This window comes from Canis lupus, chromosome 10 (genome assembly GCF_048164855.1).
Source record: "Canis lupus baileyi chromosome 10, mCanLup2.hap1, whole genome shotgun sequence".
NCBI classification, from domain to species: domain Eukaryota; kingdom Metazoa; phylum Chordata; class Mammalia; order Carnivora; family Canidae; genus Canis; species Canis lupus.
Window position 1 is genome coordinate 46,594,500 of NC_132847.1, and position 17,413 is coordinate 46,611,912.

At 39.9% G+C, this 17,413-nt stretch overlaps 1 long non-coding RNA gene across 6 annotated transcripts in view; it reads right to left on the reverse strand.

Annotated features, from left to right (window-relative positions):
* LOC140641546 (uncharacterized) overlaps nt 1-17,413 on the reverse strand; it is a 307,651-nt gene that overhangs the window by 253,915 nt on the left and 36,323 nt on the right. The window contains exon 3 of one of the 6 annotated variants that reach the window (XR_012038128.1): nt 5,731-5,820. The exons of the other annotated variants lie outside the window; for them this stretch is intronic. This is a non-coding gene — a long non-coding RNA (uncharacterized lncRNA). The remainder of the gene's footprint in view (nt 1-5,730; nt 5,821-17,413) is intronic. 6 annotated transcript variants of the gene reach the window in all.

A 17,413-nucleotide genomic window follows, 5' to 3' on the forward strand; every position in this document is an offset into this window, starting at 1 on the left:
GTCCCTGCCAACCCCATGCCATCCACCATAACATGTACTCAGCTAGACCCTGAGCCAGATTATATCATTCAAAATAGAGTTTTATTAATTATATGTGGTATGGATAACATTAATCACAAATTCCAAGCAATTTTCCCAAACCTTACTTCTAACAGAGTGCTAATCTAATGATTTTAGGATTGTCATAAAAAAGGCTTTGTTCATCAGGCCATGTTTTGTAGAGCAATATCTGAACAATAAATATGGAATTATTTTAAAACATCGGGCCTAGTTAGGATTTCACAAAAAAAGGTATCTCCAAAGCTGCAAGAAACTGTAAGAAAGCAAACCAATTTAATAGGACAAACTAGAGCTATTACACTAAATCCACAGAAGTTAAAATGCAAATATTATACATAAAATTTTTCTCAGCTTTTCCTCTCTTTTTTTCAGAGGATACCGGTTTCATAACTTGACTTGTGTGTGGCAGATCACCTAACCTTAAATCTAAAGTTCTCCTTTAGCTTTTTTACATATCACGATTTCATTCAGAATACAGGACCAACCTTTCTTAAGACCACTTTGTTCAAAGGACAAGAGGGAGCTCACCAGTCAGCCCAAGCACACAGAACTGCTCAAAAACCAAGTCATTGAAATGAGATTGGGTTTAGGACGCAGTGCCATGAAAACAAACATGACTTCAGCTTTTCCTATTTCCCAGTTGTCTTAATATTTGCCTTGCAGGAAAGCAAACAAAAACAATAAACTTTTAGTGAACTTAATTAAGCAAACCACTACACTGGAAAATTCTGACTCAATGATACTTCCATAAATAATTTTCAGACTAAAACTAAAGCAAAGTAATGTACATTAAGACAGAGGTTGTCTTAATTAAATTTTAAAATAAAGTAAAGACAGAGTGGGATTTCTACAGAAGTTTGGAGTCGAATATGTCAAGCCTATTTATGCAAAGATATATGTGAAAAATCTTAAAACTAAAAGAATCAAAAGAATTCCAGTCAGCATTTCTCAGGCAGAAGAGGTACACATCACAGAAGCGATAACCCTCATCTCTTGGGATCACTGAGAATACTGCCTTCCTCCAAGTAAATTCCACTTTACCAAATCCTAGGAGGGTCTTATACGGCAATAGCAACCTGCTCTAAAGTGATTTTTCACTGAGACAGCTACTTTAGAAAGATCCTATAACACTGACCCTCTCAGCTAGAGAAGTCACCAAGTATAGATGAGGAAGCAGAAAACTTTCCTTTTTTGAGTAGAGTCAAGGTCTAGATATCTGAGTGTCTTAAGATAATAATCAACATATATACTCCAAGCACTTTGGTCTTCTGAGAAACAGTACCTTAAAAGAAAATAAGAAAAGAAAGAGAAAATAAATGTGCTTAGGACTTTGTGCATGAAAGCAAGAGTAGATAGAGCTGAAGAATAACAGCTTCTACATGTCAGGCATTTTGCCCAATATGCTACATATCTTCTGTTGGCCTCTCCAGGTGTTATTCACCAGCCTGCTTAGTGACCTAGGAGACTAACCCATATGCATTGCATCAGTGGGACCTGTACCCTCTAGCTGGATTTGACCAATGGAATTTAAGATCTGGAGCTGGGGGGGCAGAAGGAGAGTGGGGGGAGAAGGCTTGGGGCAGGATACAAATTAATAAGTAGGAACCAAGTCAGAAAGATGGAAAGAGCTGAGAAAGATAAAGATAGCAAGTCAGAAAGAGGAACTAAATATGATGCTGAGAGTTTCAAGGGGGCAACAAACCTAAGGATAAGAAACCCAGGAGGTAGACTTAGCTCTCCAAAGGAGCCAAGACAGACAGAAGAACTGCTCGATCCATGCTGCACAAGGGGCAGGGCTGTGTGTGTGGATTCATGTGCCTGAATGCCATCTGATAGTTATATTCTCAAAGAATTGGGGTGAGGTATGTCCGTTTTCAATGCAAGGTTTTTATTAGCCTCTGAGAGCTGCTTTATTATTATTATTATTATTTTTTTATGAAAGAGAGAGAGAGAGAGAGGCAGAGGCAGAAGCAGGCTCCATGTAGGGAGCCCAATGTGGGACTCAATCCTGGAACTCCAGGATTACAACCCGAGCCAAAGGCAGATGCTCAACCACTGAGCCACCCAGGCATCCCTGAGAGCTGCTTTAGTTATGACTTTAGAAGCCTTGTTATAGGCTATAGTTGAAGAGAAGTGTTTCTGTATTTCCAGGTGCAAAGAGAGCACAAGAATAAATGCTTCATGAATCCACTGCAATGCGACACTTCAAATATTTCATTTTAATACGATCTATTTAGAGAAAAGATGAGAGAATTGGTAGGTCATTATGTCCAGAAATATTTAAATGTTTTAAGATGAATGGAGATATAAATCCATACTGTATTCCCTGATTTCTTCCATTCACCCAAAACCGTTATTATTCAAAAGCATTCACCAAATTCTACTTCATGAAAGGGAACATCTAGCACAAAGGACTATTACATATTCCCAACATACTCCACCCCCAACAGACTTGATGATAAGCAAGTGTGTTCCTCTCCGGATGTGCATATGAAGTCTAGCAAATAAGAACATAAAACAATGACAGGAAGAAAACAAATCAAAAGCTAAAATTATCGGTGGAGCTGATTAGCATATGTATAAGCGACACTTGTGCAGATGCAGGATGCTTTCTTTAGAAGTAAGTTCTCAGAGCAGTGATCCTTACTCGTTTTTGGAGTTCTGACATCTTATGATCATTTATTTGCCTTTTATGACCATCACCAACCTCCTCCTGAAAGTTTATTTTTAAATAAGAAGGACTAATTTTATTTTCAAGCATTTGCTTTTATTTTTACTCTCTTTGAGAATCACCCTAGAGGATCATACCAGTTATCAGTGGTCAAGAATCCAGAGGCTTCTGTTCTTTGTCTTCTCTCCTTAAGAGAGAGATTTAAAAATATCCACTGTCTTGGGGCACCTGGGTGGCTCAGTTGATTAAGCATCTGCCTTCAGCTCAGGTCATGATCCCAGGTCCTGGGATTGAGCCCCACATAGAGCTCCCTGCTCAGCGGGAAGTCTGCTGCTCCTTCTCCCTCTACCTCTGCTGTGGCTTCCCCTGCTTGTGCACTTGCTCACTCTCTCTTTCTCTCTCTCTCTCTCTCTCTCTCTCCCAAATAAAAATAAATAGTCTTTTAAAAAATAAATAAAATAAAATATCCACTGTCTCAGCAGAGAGTGTAGACAAAAGGAAGAAAGCTGGAGTGGGAATTGTTACTCCAAGAAACCTTCAAAGTCTGGACTGAACATTTTAAAATAAACCTAGAAGAGAAGAGGACAGACACTGGCATATTTTTTCCACATACACTTGCATACCATTCCATTTAGACAAATGTTATGAATATTGAAAATCAGTCTCCACAGAGGTTACTTCAGTGATTTACCTCATTGCAAACTCCATTATGCTAAGCCATTTCCATAGTCCTTATTGATTATTTGTGCGAATGTGAAAGAAAAGCATCCAGATACAGAACCTTTGGTTCTGCAATTGGTTTTAAGGTAAGGTTTAATTCTTCCTATAAGATTGTGCTAGAAGCTTCCTGTACAAGCCAGAATGCAGGGCATGATGCCAAGGAATTCAATTCTTCCAGGAGAAAGCCAGTAATCTTAAACAGGTTCCTTTGGGATTTTTTTGTGGGGGTTTTTTTTTCTTTTTTTTCTTCTTAAGATTTTATTCATTTATTTCAGACAGAGAGAAAGCAAAAGAGAGCACAAGTGGGGGGGGGGAGGGGCAGAGGGGGAAGCAGAGTCTCCGCTTAGCAGGGAGTCTGACACGGGACTCCATCCCAGGATGCCCAGATCCTGATCTGAGCCAAAGGCAGATGCTTAGCTGACTGAGCCACCCAGGCACCCCTTAAACAGGTTTCTTTGAATCAGAATTGGAAGGGACTTGTTCTATTACATGGGAATAAGTCATCCATAAATATAACATATGACACAGTTATTTCTTCCAATGAATTTTAAATTCTCATTAATTTTCATGTCCATTTTGCCAGGTGTATAGCCACCAGATATTAACTGCAGTTACCTCACAAAGGTGCCACGAGAAGAAATTTCAAGTCCTAGATCATGAAACAAGCAAAGCACCCATTGCCCTGATGGTCTCTATCCATGCTTTTTAGCCATTTTTTTCTCTCAGTAGCAGACTGATAGGTTCCAAATGAGCCAGGTAAGGGGATGGTGTCAGTGCACAACTGATGAAACCAGCTATGGGATATACCCTGGAGCTGGAGTGGGAGCACAAGAAGCCCATCTGTCTACACAGCAACCCACACATTGGCACATCACAACCTAAAGAATGAGAAACAGGTGTCTACCCATTGCCAAAACCAGGTTATCTGTTTGGTCCATTTTGAAGGAGGAACCTATGAGGGAGAAAAGGCCCTTTGATTTGCCTCGCTGTTGGCACAAACTGGCTACCCAGTCTGGTCCAAATCACTAGCTTTGTCATTCCAAATAAATTTAGATCAATTCTGGTTTTTTATCTACAGAACTATTTATGTACCCAACACTTCCGCTTCTCTCCTAAGGGGGTAAAAAAACACCCAAAACTTCAAATCCTTTAAAAATAAAGTTGGCATTTTAGTCATAGCATAACACAAAAACAGACAAGGCATTATAATACTATTGCGAAGCAAATGCTTAATTTCCATTCAGAGGAAATGTCATCACTGTGTGTCCTATTTCCGGTTGAGGGCTACATGGGTCTAGTCAGAATTATGCCACCAAGACAAAGAGCAAGGAGAAGGGCGGGCCGAAAGACAGGGAAGGAGGCTCAAGCCAAATATAATGAAAAAGGGAATAACCTTACAGCTAAACAGTTTACTTTTCAAAGGCAGCACAAGGGCAAAATGCTTTGTGCAAAGAGAAAATTAGTTTCCAAAGTGTATGCATTCTACAAAGAGCCAAGTTAATTATTCAAAGCAGAGGCCCATGAATTCCCACAATTTAGTCATTCTATTCTGACACATTCAGGCCCAGCGAGCTGCTTCTTATCACTAAGACTTTGATAATTGGCTTAGACATATCAAATAAACTTTCTGGAGAATTCAGTCGTAAGCAGGTATGACATCCTAATAGGGGTTTTATTAGGCCTTTCTCTGTGCAGTAATGTATTAGCAATCACTGTGACATTTTCTGCTCTGGGGGGTTTTGGCCTTGCTCATTTTTTACACTTGCTAGAAAATAAATTTATTCACGGTAGAGATCTAATCCAATACACTACTCTGTTTACCCTGGTTTCTAAAGGAACAGGCCTCTCAGAATTAATGAAAAGTGACATATACATCATAGAAGAAAATGCACTGTCTTCAGCCAGGCATAACTGAATTGCAAGAATCCCTTCTGAGTCTACAAACTTGGGAATTCAGTTAGTCCGGCTTTAGTGTCTGTCCCTTTCCCTGATCACACTTTTGCATCCCATTTCATCCTGGAAAACAAAACACATAACCAATAGCATGGGAGTTTACATTTCTCCTCTTTAGCAGCCATTGTAGTTAAAAAAAAAAATTCCCTGAGGAAATGTCTATTGGATATTATCTAGAATGTTGCAGTTTGCACCTTTGCACTTAATATTCCTGATAACCAAAAAAGAAAAAAAGAAAAAAATTGAAATCTAGCACTGTATATTTACATACTGAAAGTGAAGTTATTATTTCGGTGGAGATCAGTGTGGAGTGAAAATGAGCCTACCTGCCAGCAAGGGATTAGGAGGCGGAACAGAAGGTAACATTCAGCTTCCTTCTACATTCTTTCATTCTTTTCATTTGTATGAGAACATTCCTAATGGGAAGACACATAAAGCACCATCAAAGTATTTGTAATTTGCCCAGAGTGAGGAACATGATGAGATAATATTAAATACTTTTATCACATAACAAAGAAACATCAACAAGAGTCATCTATATGAAATCTCTGTACTCAGGGACGCTGGGTGGTTCAGCGGTTGAGCGTCTGCCTTTGGCCCAGGGTGTGATCCTGAGGTCCCGGGATCGAGTCCCACATCAGGCTCCCTGTAGGGAGCCTGCTTCCCCCTCTGCCTGTGTCTCTACCTCTCTCTCTCCATCTCTCATGAATAAATAAATAAAATCTTAAGAAAAAAACAATCTCTGTACTCCAATTCTAGAAATTTTACCACCGACTTCGCACTTTCCTCATTAATGAGGACAAAGTTAATAATGAAAATGGATACAGACACAGGAAATCTAAGTAACTCATTTTAATCATTGGTCTTCTGTCTCCTCATCTAAGCTCTTACTGGCCTGACATAGGTTCCAATTCAGAAACATTAGCTAGGTCTAGGAGTGCCTGGATGGCTCAGTCAGTTAAGTGTCTGCCTTTGGTTCAAGTCATTATCTCTAGTTCCTGGGATCAAGCCCCTCTTCCCTATTCAGGAGCGAGCCTGCTTCTCTCTCTCACTTTGCCCCTCCCCCCTACTTGTGTTCTCTCTCTCCCATATAAATAAGTAAAAAAAAATTTTTTTTAAAGAAACAGTGGCGGGGCAGCCTGGTGGCTCAGCGGTTTAGCACCGCCTTCAGCCCAGGGCGTGATCCTAGAGACCCGGGATCGAGTCCCACGTTGGGCTCCCTGCGTGGAGCCTGCTTCTCCCTCTATCTGTGTCTCTGCCTCTCTCTCTCTCTCTCTCTCTCTCTCTCTGTCTCTCTGTCTTTCATGAATAAATAAATAAAATCTTTCAAAAAAAAAAAAAAAACAATGGCAAGATCTAGTATCTCTCTCAAAATACCTCCTCTACCTTCTGGATGATGTCTGAAATTTCCTAGTTAAGCCTTTAACTGGATGCTTTGTTCAACGTGAAAATTCAAGTATTTCTGTGAAACACTACATTAGTTTGTTCAGTTATTTACATCTTCATCCGCACGGTCCATTCACCCTATCATTCCAAAAGCCTGACTCCGTAGGCCCGGAGGAAAACCCAAGAAATGTTATCTTAAACAAACTTTCTAAATGATTCTGCAGTACACAAAGTTTGAGAAGCACTTCCTTGTTACGAATGAGTTGTGGAACTTTCAGGTGAACAGGATTTGAGAAAAGGAAGTGAACTGAATTCAACTGATGACTTGCCATACATACATCAGGAACTACTCTAGGCAATAAATAACATGCTGTGTCATTTCATCTTTTCCTCTTCTGCAAAGAGGGTTTTATTATTCCCATTTTACAGATGAGAAACTTAATCTCAAAAAAACTTAATAGCCAACCAATTATTAGATGGCTAGGAAGGCTAATATTAGAATCCCTATCTTTAGTAATAGAAACAATGGTTATAATATTCATAGGCTTTCAGAGATGAAAAGAATGGTGATGATGTCATCTTACTGAAGATACATTCTTAGCTAGACACTGTGTTAGGCATTTTCCATATATGGCCTTACTAAGATCTTATAACTACCCTTTGAAATAAACAATATTAATTTCATTTTATATATGAGGAAACCATCTTAAATAATTTCTTTCTGTAACTTGTCAAATATGCTTAGTCATACAGTGTATATACTATGTATAAGTGGTGCAGCTGAATTTTGAATCCCAAGATTGTGTTCCTTCCCACAGACAGTGCTAGGGGCCACAGGAGCCCCTAGCATCTGAGAAGTAAAAATGGTATCTGTGGTAGTCAGAATAATACCCCCTGCCCTGCAAGATGTCTACATACCTACTCTTTAGACCTGAGAATATGTTAGATTTTGTGACAAAGGTCAACTTACAGGTGGAATTGAGGTTGACAATCAGTTGACCTTGAGATAGGAGATGATCCTCAATCATCCAATGGGCCTAATGTAACCACAAGGGTCATTAGTGGAATTGGAAGCAGAAAAAAAGAGAACCAGAGAGAGGCCAGCATGAGAATGCTGTCTAATGTTATTGGCTTTGAAGATGGCCACAAGCCAAGGAATGCAGCCTCTAGAAGCTGGAGAAGACAAGGAAATTGGTTCTTCTCTAGAGCCCACAGAAGGAATCCAACTCTGTGGACACTTCAGTGTTAGCACAGTGAGACTCATTTCAGATTTCTGACTTCCAGAACCATAAGATATTAAATTTATGTTGTTTTAAGCTGCTAGGTTTGCAGTAATTTGTTACAATAGCCATAGGAAACCAATGCAGAATCCCACCAGATTAGAGAAAGAATGCAGACTTACTTCACCATTATGCAGGGTTGTGTCAAATTTACCTGTGTAACTGGTCTTCATTTGTAGGAGACACCCTTGGTCATTCTCCCCACTTCTCCTTTGCTTTACAGAACCTCAACTGAGGTTGGCTCTCAGGCAGCTGGGTGCTTCAGGAGAAGTAGACACTCCCAAGACTCCGAGGATGCCTCAATTAATCTTAGCTAATTGTGTTAGTTCCCTTTCTCTTACCAGTTAATGGTTTAGAAGAGGGAATTTAACACAACCCTGGGCATGGGTCAGGATGGAAGGTCTGAAAGGGAGCTTCCGGAAAAGATTTCTTTATTCTTCAACAGGTCCATGAGGAAGGACTCTTTCTCTTATGGCCTTTGGATACTGTTCTGTGTTTGAATTTACTGTAGAAAGCTGGTCATACTAGCAGACGAGATTGACAACATTGTTAACACACTGGGAGCAACTGAATAACAAAAAAGTTCTGGGTCCTCGATGATGTCACTGAGTTGCTGAATTGGCCAACTCTGAATTAGGACATATCTAATTCTAAACTTTTTTATCAGGTAATAAATGGCTTATTGTTTAAGTCATTTGAGTTGGGATTCTCTATTACTTACAATAGAAAGAAACACAAATAACATAATGAAAAGTAAATTAGTCACCAGTCTTTGTGTAAATTACTATGTGTGGTTTGGTCCTTTCCACAGTCCTGTCCAACAGTGACTCCATGTTAGTCCCAGTGGATGGGAGCACTACAGCTGGACTTCTTAAAAGATCAGTGGTGGTAGGATTACTCAATTCCTGGATTAAAGCTTCCTCCCTAAGATTTCTTACCCTTAAGAGTTTGGATTCATTCAGTAATTATGGAAGCACAACTTCATTGCCACTGATGTCTATTAGAAGTAAGAAGGAGGTCTGTGTGCCATTAGATAACATATAATAAAGGAACCAAAAATTTCCAACTCTTACCCACCTTTCTAATTAGGTGTTGAGGTTATGTGTACTCAAGAACCAATGAAAAAGAAAATGCAATACTCCTTTATTCATTAGGCTTGGGCCCCAATCCCCAAAATACAACTCTTTGATAAACTCAGTGGGAACCCCTTGGTTTGAGTGTAAGGGCCTAGAGGAAACCTTCAAAGTCGAATCTCACCTCCAGCCTTCCATTTGGAGAAAAAAAAATGAGTGTAGTGCCCCTGGGTACACACAAGTGGGAAACAGAGGTGAACACTGGATGTCCTGAAGTTCTGCTAGCAGCGGGGAGCTTAGCCACCTTGCCAAGGTGCCACATAGGAGACAAAAGCAGAAAAGAGTCACACCTATGTGATTGATCCTCTAATGTAAAGAGGCCCACTGGCCTAATCCATACATGAAATCTGAACAATAAGATCAGCAACTCCTCTTCCAAAGGAAGGGACAAGCACTGTGGGATCTCACTGTGAAGTGGGATCTGTGAGAATATAAGTGAAGTTCCTTCTCAGAAAGCCTCAGTATTTAATCTTTGACCATCTAAGGCTTTCCTTTCATAAGAAAGTCAATATTAGGGACACCTGGGTGGCTTAGCGGTTGAGCGCCTGCCTTTGGCCCAGGGTGTGATCCTGGAGTCCTGGGATCGAGTCCCACATCGAGCTCCCTGCATAGAGCCTGCTTCTCCCTCTGCCTATGTCTCTGCTTTTCTCTTTTTGTGTCTCTCATGAATAAATAGAATCTTAAAAAAAAAAAAAGGTCAATATTGCACTACTCTTAACACTTAATGCCAGCTTCCTTCATAACTGACTTTTACTTTCCCCTGTGGCTTGAGCCTCCTCTTATGAATTATTATATTTATTTATTATTTTTAATTTTTCTTAAGAGAGAGTGAGAGAGAGAACACTTAGGCATGATAGTGGGGTTGGTAGGGGCAGAGGAAGAGAGACTCCCAAGCAGGCTCCATGCCCAGCAGGGAGCCCAACACAGGGCTCACCACCCTGAGATCATGACCTGAGCCAAAATCAAGAGTTGGATGCTTAACTGACTGAGCCACCCAGGTGCTCCGAATTATTATGTTTATAAGCATTCATTTCCCATGGCTCTGCTAAAAAAGTGAAAAATCATAATTACAACCAAATCCAGACAACATGTGGAATAATAACGCAGTTTAAAATCCTTACCAGAGCTCTACCTCATTATACACAGATGGTGTCTATGTGGTGGTTAGCATAGTCATGGGATGAAACAGCTGGTCTTACTGATTTTTTGGCAAAAACTCACTTTAGGGGATTTGGTGGGAACTTTTTGGCCTCCACAAATTCAGCTACCCTAGAGTTCACCAGTGTGCAGTTTGAGCTCTATCCTAATCCACAAAAGAGGCCAAGAAAACTCTGTGCTCTGACATCCAATCTCCTCCCTCAGATCTTACCAGCCATGCAAGGCTCTTTTACCAATGTCCACAAAAGCTCATTTTCTCATTCCCACTTTTCTTTTCTTTATAGTTTTTGCAAAGGTGAACAGCTAAAATGAATATTCACCATCTTGGCATGCAAGTCCTTCCTCAATTTTGTTCTAACTTACCTTTCTAGAGTTAGATCATATTTCTGAAGACTCTATTCCAACAAAGTTATTTTTCTTAACATATTCTCCTGTATCCCACAAACAGCTTCTGTGTTCTCACTTCCACGCTTTTCCTCACTCTATTCTTTGTAATGCCTTGCATACTAGCAACGGAAACATCCTTGCAGATGACTCACTCCAAATTATTCATTTTCATCTGAGAAAACTTAGTTCCAGAATTACTGGAACCAAAGAACATAGTGTATCAGGTTAGCCTTTGCTTTTTAACAAATCACCCAAAACTTTGTGAATAATGACTTAGAGTTTTTTTTATGATTATGTGGGTTGGTGGGCAGTTATCTGATGATTATTGCCTAGGTCCATTTTCAGCTGCAAAGTCAGCTAGACTAGAAGGTCTAAGAGGACCTTACATACATGTGGAAGTTGGTATTGTGGGCAGAGGTGTCTTGGTCTCCTCTAATGGCTCATCTCTCTGCAAGCTTCCTTATATGATGGTCTTAGGGCAGTGGTCCATGAAGACGAAAGGTGGAAGCTACCAGGATTCTTGTGACCTAGACTGCTTTCACTCTCACTACATTCTACTGGCCAATGCAAGTAACAAAGCCAGCCAAGATTCAAGGGTATGGAGAAATAGACTCCAACTATGGGGGAGAGGAGCAGCAAAGTCAAATTGCAAAATGGAATACATACCAGCATGGGAGGAATTATGGCCATTAAAAAATCTTACACACAAAACAATGGAGGGACCAGTTGTCAAGTTGCACTCAGAGTTCCTGGAATTCTGGGCAAGGACTTAAACTTAGAAAGTTTCTACCCTATGGGTTTCTACCCTATGGGAATAGTAGGATGGGATCCAGGGCCTAATATAGATAAATATATCAAGAAGCAGCCAACCAAATCATTACAAAGCTGCCCTGCCATTGCTGAATATGGTGGGTGCACTCTGAAAGGGCAAAACCACAAGATAATGCTATTACCAAGGGAAGGGCAGGGAGTTAGCTATACAGACAGCTCCACCCATGTTGGCAGTCTAAGTAAGAGCAGCCCCTATGCTCCTTAGTCAGGTTATCTGCCTTTTATGCCTCCAAACTCAATTGTCAGTATGCCAAGAGATGATTAGTACCCTAGAGCCTGGACCATACTAATCAGACCCATGAATGGCTCTTGTGTAAAGAAGATTGCCCTAATTTGCAGAGATAAAGAGTCTATTAGAGGGTTTGGCTGCTTGAGTTGCTGCTGTAAAGCAACATGATGATCCAACTCGTATTTAAAAAATGACTGAGTAACAATAGGATTCCAGTGAAGGGAGCCGTAGGGTGGAATGAAAAGATGATGGACTAGGTTTAAACTGCTTCCATGCCAATGACAAGCTCTAGGACCTTTGGCAACCTCTCTTTAGAGAAAATTTCTCTTTCTCAACCCTCAGCTTCCTTATCTGTAAAATAAGTATACTTATACCTGGAAGAGTTGCTATAAAAATTAGAAAAGGTCCTAGGATACAGGAATGTGCAATAAACCTTCCTGGGAATCTCCTATGTTTCTATTCTCCTACTACTACATATTTGTTTGTGAAAGACTTGGAAGCAGAGGCAGAAATGTACTAGATGTGCAAATCGGTCTCATAATTTTCCATGACCTGGATAAAATGTATTCACCCAGGTGTAAGAAACAATTCAGTTAATCTCCCAAGGATGAAGATGTCACTAATGAGGTTTTATTGTATAAAGCTATAACTGCACTCTTAATAACAACCACATTGGAGGCAATTTGCCCATCTTAACACTAACACATTGCAATTAAGAATTTAGATTAATTTCCCACCATGATTCCAGAGAAGGAAGACCAATGCTCTGTCAAATAAAAGAACAATATAAAGCGAGGATGAGATAGAGAAATACCTAATTCTCTTTAAAATAAAAAAGACTTGTCTAAAATAACATTTCAAGTATTACTTTATCTCATTTTTTCTAAAATAATTAATTAGATATTGTATCATCCCTTCTTTATCCTCCTTCAATAGTTGCTCTCACTTATATTCTTGCTGAAATAGCAGACCATGCCAATCATTTGGATGATCACTTCAGCTATCCATCTTACCAATGGCTAACAGAAAATTTGGTCCTTTTCAGTTTGCATTTATCCATTCAAACAAGGAGAGGGCATACACCTCTGTATATACCTTCCTTTCAAGGGAAACTTCCCATAATTCTCAAAATATTGATCATAAATGAGCTCTGCACTGAGACATACTGGAAATTCCCCTGAGCAAGAGATTAACCAAGACCAGGTGACACAGAATGAGGAAAAACTCACCAGCCAGCAAAACTCAGCAGATCACAGAATCAAAAATGAAGAGATTTTGCTCCCTATAGACCCACATCCCTAAGTAGGTCCTTGGCTTAGCCTGCTGAGGCTGCCATAGCAAAATGCCACAACTGGGTGACTTAACAAGAAAATTATTTTCTCGCAGTTCTGCAAGATGCAAGTCCAAGATCAGGGTGCCAGCAGGGTCGGGTTCTGGTGAGGCTTACAGATGGCAATCTTGCTGTGCCCTCACTTCTTGCTGGGTCTTCTAGGGTACCAACCGTATCAGATTAGGGATCCACTTTTTACCTGATTTAAATTTAATTACCTCTTTAAAGACTGTCTCCAAATACAGTCAAATTTGAGGCTGAGGCTCCAACATGAGTTTGGGGAGAGGGGGAAGACACAATTCAGCCCATAGCAATACTCAATAAATATTTAAGTAAGTAATTTACAAGCAATTCAAGGTATGAGCAAAGGCATAGAAGCATAGAATAATGAAACAACAAATAATCCCATTTAACAGAAATACAGGCTACTTGAGGGGAAGAGTGAAAGGTAGGACTGGAAGGTTAGGTTGAGACCAGATGGAGAAGGACCTTGAGTATCATGATAAGCACTTTTACTTTACCCTACAGATAACAGATACAGGTTTTAGAGCAGATGAGCCAAGGTTAATGTAGAAAAGGTATCATGGCAAAAGTTTAGAGAACTTTGTAAGGCGGAAATCAAGGAAAGGAAAACTGATTAAACATCACTACAGTGGTCCAGTAAAGAATTACTTGGCATGATTGGTCTTCACAGAAAGTTGTGTCTAAGATGGAAAAGGCAGATTCTTCTCTCCTTGGCAGGTGAGGAAAATGAGCCCCTGCCTCCAAAAGGCTCAGTCTCCACATTAAGAGACAAGTCATGATCACATGGATCAGACTGCAGAACAAGGATGCCTAACTCCCAATCTAATCTCTACAGATAAGTATTTTCCAAGTTAAGGGTAAATTGGGTAATTTACATATGGTTTCCATGTCTCCTAGGAGGGCAATCTTTGCTCTCCTCCAATAAACCCGAAGCTTGTAAAAGAATAAATCTGCTTGGTTTTTCAGGAAAAATGGAAGATGGAGATAAACTCTACATTGTCAGAAACCAGAGAGGAAGTGTCCCATGATGGTTAAGAGGGTGGTTTCCAGTGGGCTAAGCCTTGAGCTACAGTGATTCCATAAGCCTCGTTCTTATCTAGAAGATGGGAGAGTTTTAGAATATACCATGAAAAGTGCTGGTTGCATAGCAAATATCCAGTAAATACAAGCCATAGTAATTAAATGTGTTCTTCTCTGTATCTGATTTTCTTAACTACATATCAAATAGGAAAACATATTTTAATTGTTTAAGTAGCACAAATTTGTTGAGCAGAGTTCCTGCTAATCTCTAGAACTAAATGTGTCTCATAACTGGAAGAATAAGTCACCTGCCGTGAGGGAGAGGGAAGGAGGCTTAAACAATGAAAAAGGAAAATGTTACTCTGAGCATTTTTGTCTAATTTCAAATATATAGTCAGAGAGGGAAAGAAAATTCTGTCTATCCAAAAAAAAAAAAAAGATCATGTACTAGAAGGTCAAGCTTGTAGATTCAGTTTTTCAATGGTATATGTTTATGCTAATTTATGAAGGTACATTCTGTTGATTACAAATGAAATGATTTTGCTTGGCAGTCAAGTGCAGGAAGACAAATATCAAATCTCAGTAGCTACACTTCCAGCTGTTTCGCAAACAGAGATAAAAGATAATCCCTGACTAAATAGCATCACTTTCAAGATAAAAATCAACTTTCAAGTGCACTGTACTGAATAGGGGAAGCCAGGTTTATTCTAAAAGTTTCCAATAATTGGGGTTGAATAATATTTATTAGAAGAACTTGTGTACTGTGTTGAAATTGACAGGAGTGGTGCTTTTTGGCACAGCATGATGCTAATATCTGTAATTAAGGAAAAGCTTAAAGAGCATCTGCAAAGTGAGTGCTTAGTTTGACAAATCGCTCTGCAAGTAAATTTATTGCACTTCATTATTTGTTTCCAACCAAAGATACTTTAAAAATGTAAAGGTCATGTGACATCATGTCACTTCATAAAGCCCCACCGCCACTTTTGGAGTTATCAATATCATCACTATCACTTTCCCCATATCCCCTAACATTCTTACTTCCAACACCAATTCTACTCCCACCTCACCCTCTCAACCCCTACAACCTCACTACTACTTCAACCACTGCAAACATCATCAGCTCTACCACCAGTAAGAAAAGTTCAACCACTAATGTTGCCACCTCCACCACTATCACCATCATCCCTATATCCATCTCCATCCACATTTCCCTCACCATCATTATCACCAACCTCACACACCAACCAGCACACCATGTCCACCATCCCCTCAATGCTACCTGCTGTAGCTAGCACTCTATCTCTCCATACTTCCACCATAGCCATGACCATCACTATCACCACCATAGTTCTTTGCAGACCTGTAGTTGTATGATACGCTACAGACCTTTGTGGGACAAATGGGAATATTGCAATCTAGTCATTAAGCAGTTAATCAACTTACATTCCTATGGTGAGCAGAAACTCAGTTTCTGAGAAGTACTCACAATTTAGGGTAGAGAATAACATGCAAAAAAGCAGGACATTTTTATGTTTATTTTATTTATCTAGCCACTTTACTACTATTTTGATTTTTTTAATGTGTTTTTTTTAAATGTGGCTACCATTTTTTGAAACTCATCCATCCCTCACTGTCACTCCACAATATATTACTGAGAGTGAAGTTCAGAAAGAGTATATGGCTCAAGACTAGGACAAAGCTAGTTTATGCATTTGGCAGTATTTTTAATAAAAGCAGAAAGTTTAATTCTTCAATCAAAAGAGCCACATCAAAATCACAATGTCAAAAATCCCTGGAATGAAAAGGCTTACACTGAAATGCCCACTTTGAAAAAAGCTTTATTCACCTGCAGACAATTGACAATATATCACAACGATTACCAATAGTCTATTTTCCTGCAAAATACGTTATCCAAATAATTTTTTTATGACAAAGAACACAAACTCATGTATAAAATATTTTCATTTCATTAGGAATTCCCCAACTCCAGCTTGCCCATATGGAAAGGTTTGATTTGACTAATATTTCTCAGGTCAATCATTACACTCATGCATTATAGCCAAAAATACTCTAACTTAAAGAACCAATAATAACTCAATGTGTTGCATTATAAAAAGATATTACCTGATTTAAGAAAATGGGAGGGGTGGATTTTTGGTCAATGCTAGAGGACAATTATACTGCTATCCTTAATCAGCTTCCCTATTCCCAGTCTGTTCCCTGCCTGTCTGTGTTCTGTGTCTCAGGAAGTTGAAATTTGCTGACTGCATCAGCTGGGCTTTCTGACCAACTGGATTCTAGTTGGGTATAGCCAATATGAGACAGTGGAAAGGGAAGCTGAGCTCTCTCTCCTATTCCTTAACAGCTCCAGTCTCTGTTTCTGTGTCCTTCCGACTATCGCAGCCAAAGCCAGATGGCCTCTCTTCGTGGCTCTCATGGTTACTTGACTAACCACAACACCATTTCCTTCCCTTGTTCTTTAGGGGATTTGACTGGCAACAACTTTCCACTGTTGCTACTGTCTAGGTGTCTCAACTCTTCTAAACCTGAAAATAACCACTCCATTACAGTTCCTTCGTTTGAGCCATCTAGGCTGAATTCCATCTCCTGATAGCAACTTGATTAAAACAGCATTGAAGAGGAGATATCCTTATGCTCCTCTTAGAATCACCTTGAGAAGAGGTCATCACCAAAATCTAGCATATAGATCAAACTGAGCTGTTTTCTTAAACAGCTTAAAATTAGCATTAAGGAAAATAGCCAGGCAAGACATTTTTTTCCCAGATATCTCTCTCTCTCTCCACTTTCAGCTCCACCCCTGGCCCTGAATTTATAGAAGACAGAGAAATGGAAACATTACATTCTAATTTGCTCATCTCAAACTACCAGGACAGGAAGCAGAAATTCTGGGTAGGGTTCTTTTTAGGCAGAGAATACTATGTAATTAGAATTATCCTTAAAATATTCCCAAACCTCAGAGCGCCTGGGTGGCTCAATCCGTTAAGCATGTGACTCGATTTTAACTCAGGTCATGATCTCAGAATCTAGGGATCAAGCCCGTCATTGGGGTCCACGCTCATCGGGAAGTCTGCTAAATCTTAAAAAAAAAAAGAGGAGGGGGGGATCCCTGGGTGGCGCAGCGGTTTGGCGCCTGCCTTTGGCCCAGGGCGCGATCCTGGAGACCCGGGATCGAATCCCACGTCGGGCTCCCGGTGCATGGAGCCTGCTTCT